Source organism: Brassica oleracea, chromosome C9 (genome assembly GCF_000695525.1).
Source record: "Brassica oleracea var. oleracea cultivar TO1000 chromosome C9, BOL, whole genome shotgun sequence".
NCBI lineage: Eukaryota > Viridiplantae > Streptophyta > Magnoliopsida > Brassicales > Brassicaceae > Brassica > Brassica oleracea.
In genome coordinates, this window is record NC_027756.1 from 16030553 (window position 1) to 16041437 (window position 10885).

A 10885-nucleotide genomic window follows, 5' to 3' on the forward strand; every position below is an offset into this window, starting at 1 on the left:
CCATTTTACTTAAGTTGGAGATAGAAATTGTTTTTAATTTGTATTCAACTGGAATAAAAAAATATCTAGCAAAAAATATTAATGTTTTGAAATATGTAGAGTTTGGATGTTTAGATAATAAATTTTTAGATTATTGATACATTCTTCTGTTGGTAAATTTTTAAAATATCCTTTAAATACTATCGTCAACTTCTCCCGAAAAAAATCAACAATAATGATTGAGAGTGTTATGTAGATTAATCTACAATGGAACAATATTTCAGTTAATTATTAAAGTGGACGTGCCGGAGTGGTTATCGGGCATGACTAGAAATCATGTGGGCTTTGTCCGCGCAGGTTCGAATCATGCCGTTCACGCTTTTGAGAAACAGTTTTTTTTTTGAAGAAAATACCGCTATTTTGTAATTATTTTTCTTATGATAGTTTACTTATTACATTTACGGTAAATTAAAAATGTTAAAAAACAGTTCAAGATACAAATAATTAACTATCATTTTTATGTTCTTCCTCTTATACTCAAAAAGGATTAACCAAACAAGCATGTCCTTATCTAATCTATCTTATTACAATGCCGACTTTAGCTCAGTCGGTAGAGCAGAGTGCTGTATTTTTAGCAGAAATTCCTTACGTTGCAACTATTTTGCTTTAATAGTTAATTTTATTTTTTCAGAGTATTTTAATAATATTACGCATATGTACAAGTCTAATAATGTATCTTCCGTAATAGGAGTATATAACAAAATTAGGTTTGTTTCAGAAAATAGGACGCACTGATTTAAAAATAATTGGAAATTTATTTCAAAATTAAAAAAATGTTTATAAAAAATGAGAAAGATTTAGAACCGGTGGTTATAATCCTTTTCTTTTAGTTACGGGAATTTTCTCGAACTTTCTTGATTTTTTAATTTTTTTCTCCAAGATCAACAATTTTTAATGAACATAGTATAAGTTACATTGTCTATGTTTATATAAAAATTGAAGAAAAAAAATTTTGTTATAGTAAAATGATTATCGAGCGTCAGATAAAAATCTAGGACTATTGAACCTCCAGTTCAAATCGTCCCCGCAAGATTTTGTGAATTAGTTTCTTCTAATTTTTTGCTACTGCTACAATGGACTGGGAAATATGTATTATATTATGGCTTTTTCATTATTTTGTTATGCATAAACTATGTAATTATTTAAATGAGCAAAAAATATGTACATTATTGTGTGTCAATAATCTATATGTAGAATGTACACATGTATGAAATGTTGTATATATCCGCCCTTAGCTCAGTTGGTAGAGCGAAAGACTGTAGTAGTTGCAGAATATCCTTAGGTCACTGGTTCGAATCCGGTAAGTCAGAAATGTTTTAGTCAAGACTTTTTCATTTTGATTTTGACGTTATGTAGATTAAACTACAATAGAACAATGTCTCAGTCAATTATTAAAGTAGACGTGCCGGAGTGGTTATAAGGCTTAACTAGAAATCATGTGGGCTTTGCCCGGCAGGTTCGATTCCTGCCATTCACGCCTTTGGGAAATGGTTTTTTTTAAAAAGTACCATTATTTGAAATTATTTTTCCTATGTTAGTTTACTTATTACAGTTAGGTACATTGAAAAATGTTATAAAACATTTCGAGATACAAACGATTAACAGTCATTTTTATGTTCTTCCTATTATACTCAAAAATGACTAACCAAACAAGCATGTTATTATCTAATCTATCTTATTACAATGCCGACTTTAGCTCAATCGGTAGAGCGGAGGGCATTTTCTTAAGCAGAAATTGCTTAGGTTGCAATTATTTTTCTTTTATAACTAATTTTATTTTTCAGAGTATTTTAATAATATTACGCATATGCACATGTCTTATAATGTATATTCCGTAATAGGAGTATATAACAAAATTAGGTTTGTTTCATAAAATAGGGTGAACTGACTTAAAAATAATTAGAAATTTCTTTTAAAATTAAACAATGTTTATAAAAAATTAGAAAGATTTTTACTCTGTGGTTTGAATCCCTTTTTTTAGTTAAGGTAAATTTCTCGAACTTTCTTGATTTAGCAATATCTTTCTCCAAGATCAACAGTTTTGAATGAACATAGTATAAGTTACATTGTCGATGTTTTTATAAAAATTGAAGAAATAAAAACCTTCTTTATAGGAAAATGATTATCGAGTGTCAGGTAAAAATCGAGGACTATTGAGCCACGAGTTCAAATAGTCCCCGCAAGATTTTGTGAATTAGTTTCTTCTAAGTTTTTGCTACTGCTACAATGGACTGGGCAATATGTATTATATTATGGGTTGGTTTTTTATTTTTTTATACAAAAACTATATAATTATTTAAATGAGCAAACAATATGTACATTATTGTGTCTCAATAATCTATATGTAGAATGTACAAATGTATGAAATGTTGTATACATCCGACCTTAGCTCAGTTGGTAGAGCGGAGGACTGTAGTAGTTGCAGAATATCCTTAGGTCACTGGTTCGAATCCGGTAGGTCGGAAATGTTTTAGTCAAGACTTTTTTATTTTGATTTTGACGTTATGTGTTAGAAAACTGAATTGTGTAATTATGCCAAAAATTGAACGTTATGCAGCTAAATTTCATATTTTTGGTGTCTTATTTTTTCAATACCGAATGTGCTAAAGTGAACATTAAAAAGTAATTTCTAAGAGTTAGCCTATTATCTATATTCAAACACGAAAACTAAAATGCAAAATGAATATGTAAATAAAATTCAATTTGGAAGATAATCACATGTGCCAATCAGTTTTTAATGTTGTCTTAAGGGTAGTGGAAGTTCTCCGCCATTTTCTTGCATGAACTTGTCGTTTAATGTTTATTAATATAATCAATCATGCTATCCTAAATATAATTTCTACCATTTTACTTAAGTTGGAGATAGAAATTGTTGTTAATTTGTATTCAACTAGAATAACAAAAAATATTTAGCAAAAAAGATTAATGTTTTGAAATATGTAGAGTTTGGATGTTTAGATAATAAATTTTTAGACTATTGATACATTCTTCTGTTGGAAAATTTTTAAAATATCCTTTAAACACAATCGTCTACTTCTCCCAAAAAAAAATCAACAATAATGATTGAGAGTGTTATGTAGATTAATCTACAATAGAACAATGTTTCAGTTAATTATTAAAGTGGCCGTGCCGGAGTGGTTATCGGGCATGACTAGAAATCATGTGGGCTTTGCCCGCGCAGGTTCGAATCCTGCCGTTCACGCTTTTGAGAAACAGTTTTTTTTTAAAGAAAATACCACTATTTTGTAATTATTTTTCTTATGATAGTTTACTTATTACATTTAGGTAAATTAAAAATGTTAAAAAACAGTTCAAGATACAAATAATTAACTATCATTTTTATTTTCTTCCTCTTATACTCAAAAAGGATTAACCAAAGAAGCATGTCCTTATCTAATCTATCTTATTACAATGCCGACTTTAACTCAGTCGGTAGAGCGGAGGGTTGTATTTTTAGCAGAAATTCCCTAGGTCGCAACTATTTTGCTTTTATAGTTAATTTTATTTTTTCAGAGAATTTTAATAATATTACGCTTATGTACATGGCTTATAATGTATATTCCATAATAGAAGTATATAACAAAATTAGGTTTGTTTCAGAAAATAGGGTGCACTGATTTAAAAATAATTGGAAATTTATTTTAAAATTAAACAATGTTTATAAAAAATGAGAAAGATTTATAACCGGTGGTTATAATCGTTTTCTTGTAGTTAAGGGAAATTTCTCGAACTTTCTTGATTTTTTAATTTTTTTCTTTAAGATCAACAATTTTGAATGAACATAGTATAAGTTACATTATCTATGTTTATATAAAAATTGATGAATTTTTTTTAAAAATCGAGGACTATTGAGCCACGAGTTCAAATAGTCCCCGCAAGATTTTGTGAATTAGTTTCTTCTAATTTTTTGCTACTGCTACAATGGACTGGGAAATATGTATTCTATTATGGCTTTTTTATTATTTTGTTATGAATAAACTAAATAATTATTTAAATGAGCAAAAAATATATACATTATTGTGTACCAATAATCTATATGTAAATTCTACACATGCATGAATTGTTGTATACATCCGACCTTGGCTCAGTTGGTAGAGCGGAGGACTGTAGTAGTTGCAGAATATCCTTAGGTCACTGGTTCGAATCCGGTAGGTCGGAAATGTTTTAGTCAAGACTTTTTCATTTTGGATTTTGGCGTTATGTGTCAGAAAACTGAATTGTGTAATTATGCCAAAAATTTAACGGTATGCAGCTAAATTTCATCTTTTTGGTGTCTTATTTTTTCAATACCGAATGTGCTAAAGTGAACATTAAAAAGTAATTTCTAAGAGTTAGCTTATTATCTATATTCAAACACGAAAGATAAAATACAAAATGAATATGTAAAATGTAAATAAAATTCAATTTGGAAGATAATCACATGTGCCAATCAGTTTTTAATGTTGTCTTAAGGGCAGTGGAAGTTCTCCGCAATTTTCTTGCATGAACTTGTCTTTTAATGTTTATTAATATAATCAATCATGCTATCCTAAATATTATTTCTACCATTTTACTTAAGTTGGAGATAGAAATTGTTGTTAATTTGTATTCAACTGGAATAGAAAAAATATCTAGCAAAAAATATTACTGTTTTGAAATATGTAGAGTTTGGATGTTTGGATAATAAATTTTTAGACTATTGATACATTCTTCTGTTGGTAAATTTTTAAAATATCCTTTAAATACAATTGTCTACTTCTCCCAAAAAAAATCAACAATAATTATTGAGAGTGTTATGTAGATTAATCTACAATGGAACAATATTTCAGTTAATTATTAAAGTGGACGTGCCGGAGTGGTTATCGGGCATGACTAGAAATCATGTGGGCTTTGCCCGCGCAGGTTCGAATCCTGCCGTTCACGCTTTTGAGAAAAAGTGTTTTGCTTTTATAGTTAATTTTATTTTTTCAGAGTATTTTAATAATATTACGCTTATGTACATGGATTATAATGTATATTCCGTAATAGAAGTATATAACAAAATTAGGTTTGTTTCAGAAAATAGGGTGCCCTGATTTAATTTTTTTCTCCAAGATCAACAATTTTGAATGAACATAGTATAAGTTGCATTGTCTATATTTATACAAAAATTGAAGAAAAAAAAGTTTCGTTATAGAAAAATGATTATCGAGTGTCAGATAAAAATCGAGGACTATTGAACCACCTTTTCAAATAGTCCCCGCAAGATTTTGTGAATTAGTTTCTTCAAATATTTTTGCTACTGCTACAATGGACTGGGAAATATGTATTCTATTATGGCTTTTTATTATTTTGTTATGCATAAACTAAATAATTATTTAAATGAGCAAAAAATATATACATTGTTGTGTACCAATAATCTATATGTATATTGTACACATGTATTAAATGTTGTATACATCCGACCTTAGCTCAGTTGGTAGAGTGGAGGACTGTAGTAGTTGCAGAATATCCTTAGGTCATTGGTTCGAATCCGGTAGGTCGGAAATGTTTTAGTCAAGACTTTTTCATTTTGGATTTTGACGTTATGTGTCAGAAAACTGAATTGTGTAATTATGCCAAAAATTGAACGGTATGCAGCTAAATTTCATCTTTTTGGTGTCTTATTTTTTCAATACCGAATGTGCTAAAGTGAACATTAAAAAGTAATTTCTAAGAGTTAGCCTATTATCTATATTCAAACACGAAAACTAAAATACAAAATGAATATGTAAAATGTAAATAAGATTCAATTTGGAAGATAATCACATGTGCCAATCAGTTTTTAATGTTGTCTTAAGGGTAGTGGATGTTCTCCGCCATTTTCTTGCATTAAATTGTCGTTTAATGTTTATTATAATCAATCATGATATCCTAAATATTATTTCTACCATTATACTTAAGTTGGAGATAGAAGTTGTTGTTTTACTTAAGTTGGAGATAGAAATTGTTGTTAATTTGTATTCAACTAGAATAACAAAAAATATTTAGCAAAAAAGATTAATGTTTTGAAATATGTAGAGTTTGGATGTTTAGATAATAAATTTTTAGACTATTGATACATTCTTCTGTTGGTAAATTTTTAAAATATCCTTTAAACACAATCGTCCACTTCTCCCAAAAAAAATCAACAATAATGATTGAGAGTGTTATGTAGATTAATCTACAATGGAACAATAATTCAGTTAATTATTAAAGTGGACGTGCCGGAGTGGTTATCGGGCAAGACTAGAAATCATGTGGGCTTTGCCCGCGCAGGTTCGAATCCTGCCGTTCACGCTTTTGAGAAACAGTTTTTTTTTAAGAGAATACCACTATTTTGTAATTATTTTTCTTATGATAGTTTACTTATTACATTTAGGTAAATTAAAAATGTTAAAAAACAGTTCAGGATACAAATAATTAACTATCATTTTTATGTTCTTCCTCTTATACTCAAAAAGGATTAACCAAAGAAGCATGTCCTTATCTAATCTATCTTATTACAATGCCAACTTTAACTCAGTTGGTAGAGCGGAGGGCTGTATTTTTAGCAGAAATTCCTTAGGTCGCAACTATTTTGCTTTTATAGTTAATTTTATTTTTTCAGAGTATTTTAATAATATTACGCATATGTACAAGTCTTATAATGTATCTTCCATAATAGGAGTATATACAAAATTAGGTTTGTTTCAAAAAATAGGATGCACTGATTTAAAAATAATTGGAAATTTATTTCAAAATTAAAAAATGTTTATAAAAAATGAGAAAGATTTATAACCTGTGGTTATAATCCTAACCTGTGGTTATAATCCTTTTCTTTTAGTTACATGCAATTTCTCGAACTTTCTTGATTTTTTACTTTTTTCTCCAAGATCAACAAATTTGAATGAACATAGTATAAGTTACATAGTCTATGTTTATATAAAAATTGAAGAAAAAAAAAGTTTTGTTATAGAAAAATGATTATCGAGTGTCAGATAAAAATCGAGGACTATTGAACCACCAGTTCAAATAGTCCCGCAAGATTTTGTGAATTAGTTTATTCTAATTTTTTGCTACTGCTACAATGGACTGGGATATATGTATTCTATTATGGCTTTTTTATTATTTTGTTATGCATAAACTATATAATTATTTAAATTTGAAAAAAATATGTACATTATTGTGTATCAATAATCTATATGTAGAATGTACACATTTATGAAATGTTGTATACATCCGACCTTAGCTCGGTTGGTAGAGCGGAGGACTGTAGTAGTTGCAGAATATTCTTAGGTCACTGGTTCGAATCCGGGAGGTCGGAAAGGTTTTAGTCAAGACTTTTTCATTTTTGATTTTGACGTTATGTGTCAGAAAAATGAATTGTGTAATTATGCCAAAAATTGAACGTTATGCAGCTAAATTTCATCTTTTTGGTGTCTTATTTTTTCAATACTGCATGTCCTAAAGTGAACATTAAAAAGTAATTTCTAAGAGTTAGCCTATTATCTATATTCAAACACGAAAACTATAATACAAAATGAATATGTAAAATGTAAATAAAATTCAATTTGGAAGATTGTCGCATGTGCCAATCAGTTTTTAATGTTGTCTTAAGGGTAGTGGAAGTTCTCCGCCATTTTCTTGCATGAACTTGCCTTTTAATTTTTATTAATATAATCAATCATGCTATCCTAAATATTATTTCTTCCATTTTACTTAAGTTGGAGATAGAAATTGTTTTTAATTTGTATTCAACTGGAATAAACCTAGCAAAAAATATTAAAGTTTTGAAATGTGTAGAGTTTGGATGTTTAGATAGTAAATTTTTAGATTATTGATACATTCTTCTGTTGGTAAAATTTTAAAATATCCATTAATTACAACCAACTACTTCTCCCAAAAAAATCAAAAATAATGATTGAGAGGGTTATGAGGATTAATCTACAATAGAACAATGTTTCAGTTAATTATTATAGTGAACGTGCCGGGGTGGTTATCGGGCATGACTAGAAATCATGTGGCTTTTGCCCGCGCAGGTTCGAATCCTGTCGTTCACACTTTTGAGAAACGGTTTTTTTTTAGAAAGTCCCACTATTTTTAATTATTTTTCCTATGTTAGTTTACTTATTACAGTTAGGTAAATTAAAAAATGTTACAAAAAATTTCGAGATACAAACAATTAACAATCATTTTTATGTTCTTCCTATTATACTCAAAAATGACTAACCAAACAATCATGTCCTTATATAATCTATCTTATTACAATGCCAACTTTAGCTTAGTCGGTAGAGCGGAGGGCTGTATTTTTAGCAGAAATTCATTACATCACAACTATTTTGCTTTTATAGTTAATTTTATTTTTTCAGAGTATTTTAATAATATTACGCATATGTACAAGTCTTATAATGTATCTTCCGCAATAGGAGTATATAACAAAATTAGGTTTGTTTCAGAAAATAGGGTGCACTGATTTAAAAATAATTGGAAATTTATTTCAAAATTAAACAATATTTATAAAAAATGAGAAAGATTAATAACCGGTGGTTATAATCCTTTTCTTTTAGTTTAGGGAAATTTCTCGAACTTTCTTGATTTTTTTAATTTTTCTCCAAGATCAACCATTTTGAATGAACATAGTATACGTTACATTGTCTATATTTATATAGAAATTGAAGAAAAAAAAGTTTCGTTATAGGAAAATGATTATCGAGTGTCAGATAAAAATCGAGGACTATTGAACCACCACTTCAAATAGTCCCCCCAAGATTTTGTGAAATAGTTTCTTCTAATTTTTTGCTACTGCTACAATGGACGGGGAAATATGTATTTTATTATGGCTTTTTTATTATTTTGTTATGCATAAACAATATAATTATTTAAATGAGCAAAAAATATGTACATTATTGTGTATCAATAATCTATATGTAGAATGTACACATGTAAGAAATGTTGTATACATCCGACCTTAGCTCTGTTGGTAGAGCGGAGGACTGTAGTAGTTGCAGAATATCCTTACGTCACTGGTTCGAATCCGGTAGGTCGGAAATGTTTTAGTCAAGAATTTTTCATTTTGATTTTGACGTTATGTGTCAGAAAACTGAATTGTGTAATTATGCCAAAAAATGAACGTTATGCAGCTAATAAATCTAGTTAATAGACAAGTCTAAACCTGCGAAAGCTGATAGACTTGTTGACTAAGTAGTTGAGCTTTACATTATCATAAATGCGACTCATTAGGCATCTGTAGGATTATAATCCCAAGTTTCCTGAATAAAAACCATAAGTTTAATTATTTCCTTTTAAGCACCAAAACCTCAACCAATCAATTGAACAAACACTTGTTCAATATAAAACTGCAATTTACATTTAAATCTCTAAAACCATCTAGCTTAACAAATCATATTAGACTTCTTAGGTTCCCTAGCTCCCTGTGAATTTGATCCCTAAGTACTACAACTCGGCCTCTTATTTGAGAGAGTATAAATCACTCCTTAGGGTAATTTGAGTGGTATCAAATATGGCGCCGTTGCCGGGTAGCTTTGATCGCCTATTCGATCAAAACAGTGATTTTGAGAGGAAAAAGTCTGCCACCATCCTTGGGAATGATCAAATGGATGAGGTGAAGGCAAAGCTGGATAGTGTTCACAAGCTTCTTAGGAAGCAGGTCTGCTTGGTTGAAGATGCAGAAGTTGTAGACACAGAGGATAGAGCAGAGGAAGAAGAAGAAGTGAACTTCATTGGTGTAACTGGATTCTAAGGTTCTGGAAACCAGGGTGGAAACAGAAATTCCTATGGAAATAACAGTAATTTCAACCAAAGTTCGCAGTACCAGAAACCCTACAACAGCAACTACATCAACAACAGAAGCTATGGAAGTTCCTACTACCAGAAGCCACCGCCGCCGTCTCAAGAGAGCAAGATTGAAGAGATGCTTGACAGGGTTCTTACGATAGGGTTCTTGGGACACAGCAGCAAATGACAGTGGACTTCAATGGGAAGATTGACTCTGTCTACACCAACCTGAACACAAAGTTTGAGACTTTGAGCACTCATGTGAAGAAACTGGAGATGCAGGTTGTGCAGACAGGAGATGCTGTCAAGAGGCAGGAAGCCTCGACAAGAGGGGTTGGGGATGATGTGATGAAACACCACGTGAATGCCATCACTTAGGATGATTTTTGGCAAGTGGTGAAGGAAGAGAAGCTGCAAGAAGGAGATTTTGAAGTAGAAATTTTGATGAGTTTCGGCGGATCGCATTGGTGTCGATCGACGCCAGAATTTGAACATCGATCGACGTCGCCCAGTCCAAATCGATCAACAGGATCTCCAGAGCATCGACCGATGACACCAACGGAGTCAACCGCATCCTGCATTGCCGTGAGGGTTCTGACTCACGAGGAGTTCGCAGCAAAACACCCACATCCGGCCAACCCTGATAACGTCAGAATCGGTCGACGCGATGGCACCGCCATCGATCGACAAACAGATGCCGACATCGATCGACAATCTCCAGCGCCTATCGATCAACGAGCATCTATTACCTACCGAGTGCAGATGCCAAAGATAGATGTTGCACGTCTTAATGCACTTAGGCCCAAACCCAAACCTTCAGAAAACCCACCAGAGACCGTCAGAACACCTTCAGATGATGGAGAAGATCCTAGGGAAGAGGATAGGGTTCCTACTGGAAGAACTCTAAGGAGAAGAAAGGAAAAAGTGGCGAAACATCTGAAGAGGGGGGCTAATGAAAAGGAAAAGGAAAATTTTCGAAAGAGAGTCTTTAGGATTCCTCTAGATAAGCCATTCGAAGAGGCTTATTATACCCACAGATTGTGGATGTTCTTCAGAGAAATTAGAGAGAAAGAAGAAGACATCAAGAGAATGA

The 10885-nt window shown here is 31.0% G+C and overlaps 9 non-coding genes across 9 annotated transcripts; all 9 read left to right on the forward strand.

The window, feature by feature from the left end:
• Positions 1-275: 275 nt before the first annotated feature.
• On the forward strand, positions 276-357 carry TRNAS-AGA. Its single transcript has one exon. It is a non-coding gene; the product is annotated as a tRNA-Ser (tRNA).
• A 2061-nt stretch (positions 358-2418) lies between these two features.
• On the forward strand, positions 2419-2503 carry TRNAY-GUA. The gene is given in 2 exon segments: positions 2419-2455; positions 2468-2503. It is a non-coding gene; the product is annotated as a tRNA-Tyr (tRNA).
• Positions 2504-3159: 656 nt separating this feature from the next.
• TRNAS-AGA lies at positions 3160-3241 on the forward strand. Its single transcript has one exon. It is a non-coding gene; the product is annotated as a tRNA-Ser (tRNA).
• Positions 3242-4112: 871 nt separating this feature from the next.
• TRNAY-GUA lies at positions 4113-4197 on the forward strand. The gene is given in 2 exon segments: positions 4113-4149; positions 4162-4197. It is a non-coding gene; the product is annotated as a tRNA-Tyr (tRNA).
• A 662-nt stretch (positions 4198-4859) lies between these two features.
• On the forward strand, positions 4860-4941 carry TRNAS-AGA. Its single transcript has one exon. It is a non-coding gene; the product is annotated as a tRNA-Ser (tRNA).
• Positions 4942-5458: 517 nt separating this feature from the next.
• TRNAY-GUA lies at positions 5459-5543 on the forward strand. Its single transcript is given in 2 exon segments — positions 5459-5495; positions 5508-5543. It is a non-coding gene; the product is annotated as a tRNA-Tyr (tRNA).
• Positions 5544-6233: 690 nt separating this feature from the next.
• TRNAS-AGA lies at positions 6234-6315 on the forward strand. The gene has a single exon. It is a non-coding gene; the product is annotated as a tRNA-Ser (tRNA).
• Positions 6316-7975: 1660 nt separating this feature from the next.
• Positions 7976-8057, forward strand: TRNAS-AGA. Its single transcript has one exon. It is a non-coding gene; the product is annotated as a tRNA-Ser (tRNA).
• Positions 8058-8959: 902 nt separating this feature from the next.
• TRNAY-GUA lies at positions 8960-9044 on the forward strand. Its single transcript is given in 2 exon segments — positions 8960-8996; positions 9009-9044. It is a non-coding gene; the product is annotated as a tRNA-Tyr (tRNA).
• Positions 9045-10885: the final 1841 nt, after the last annotated feature.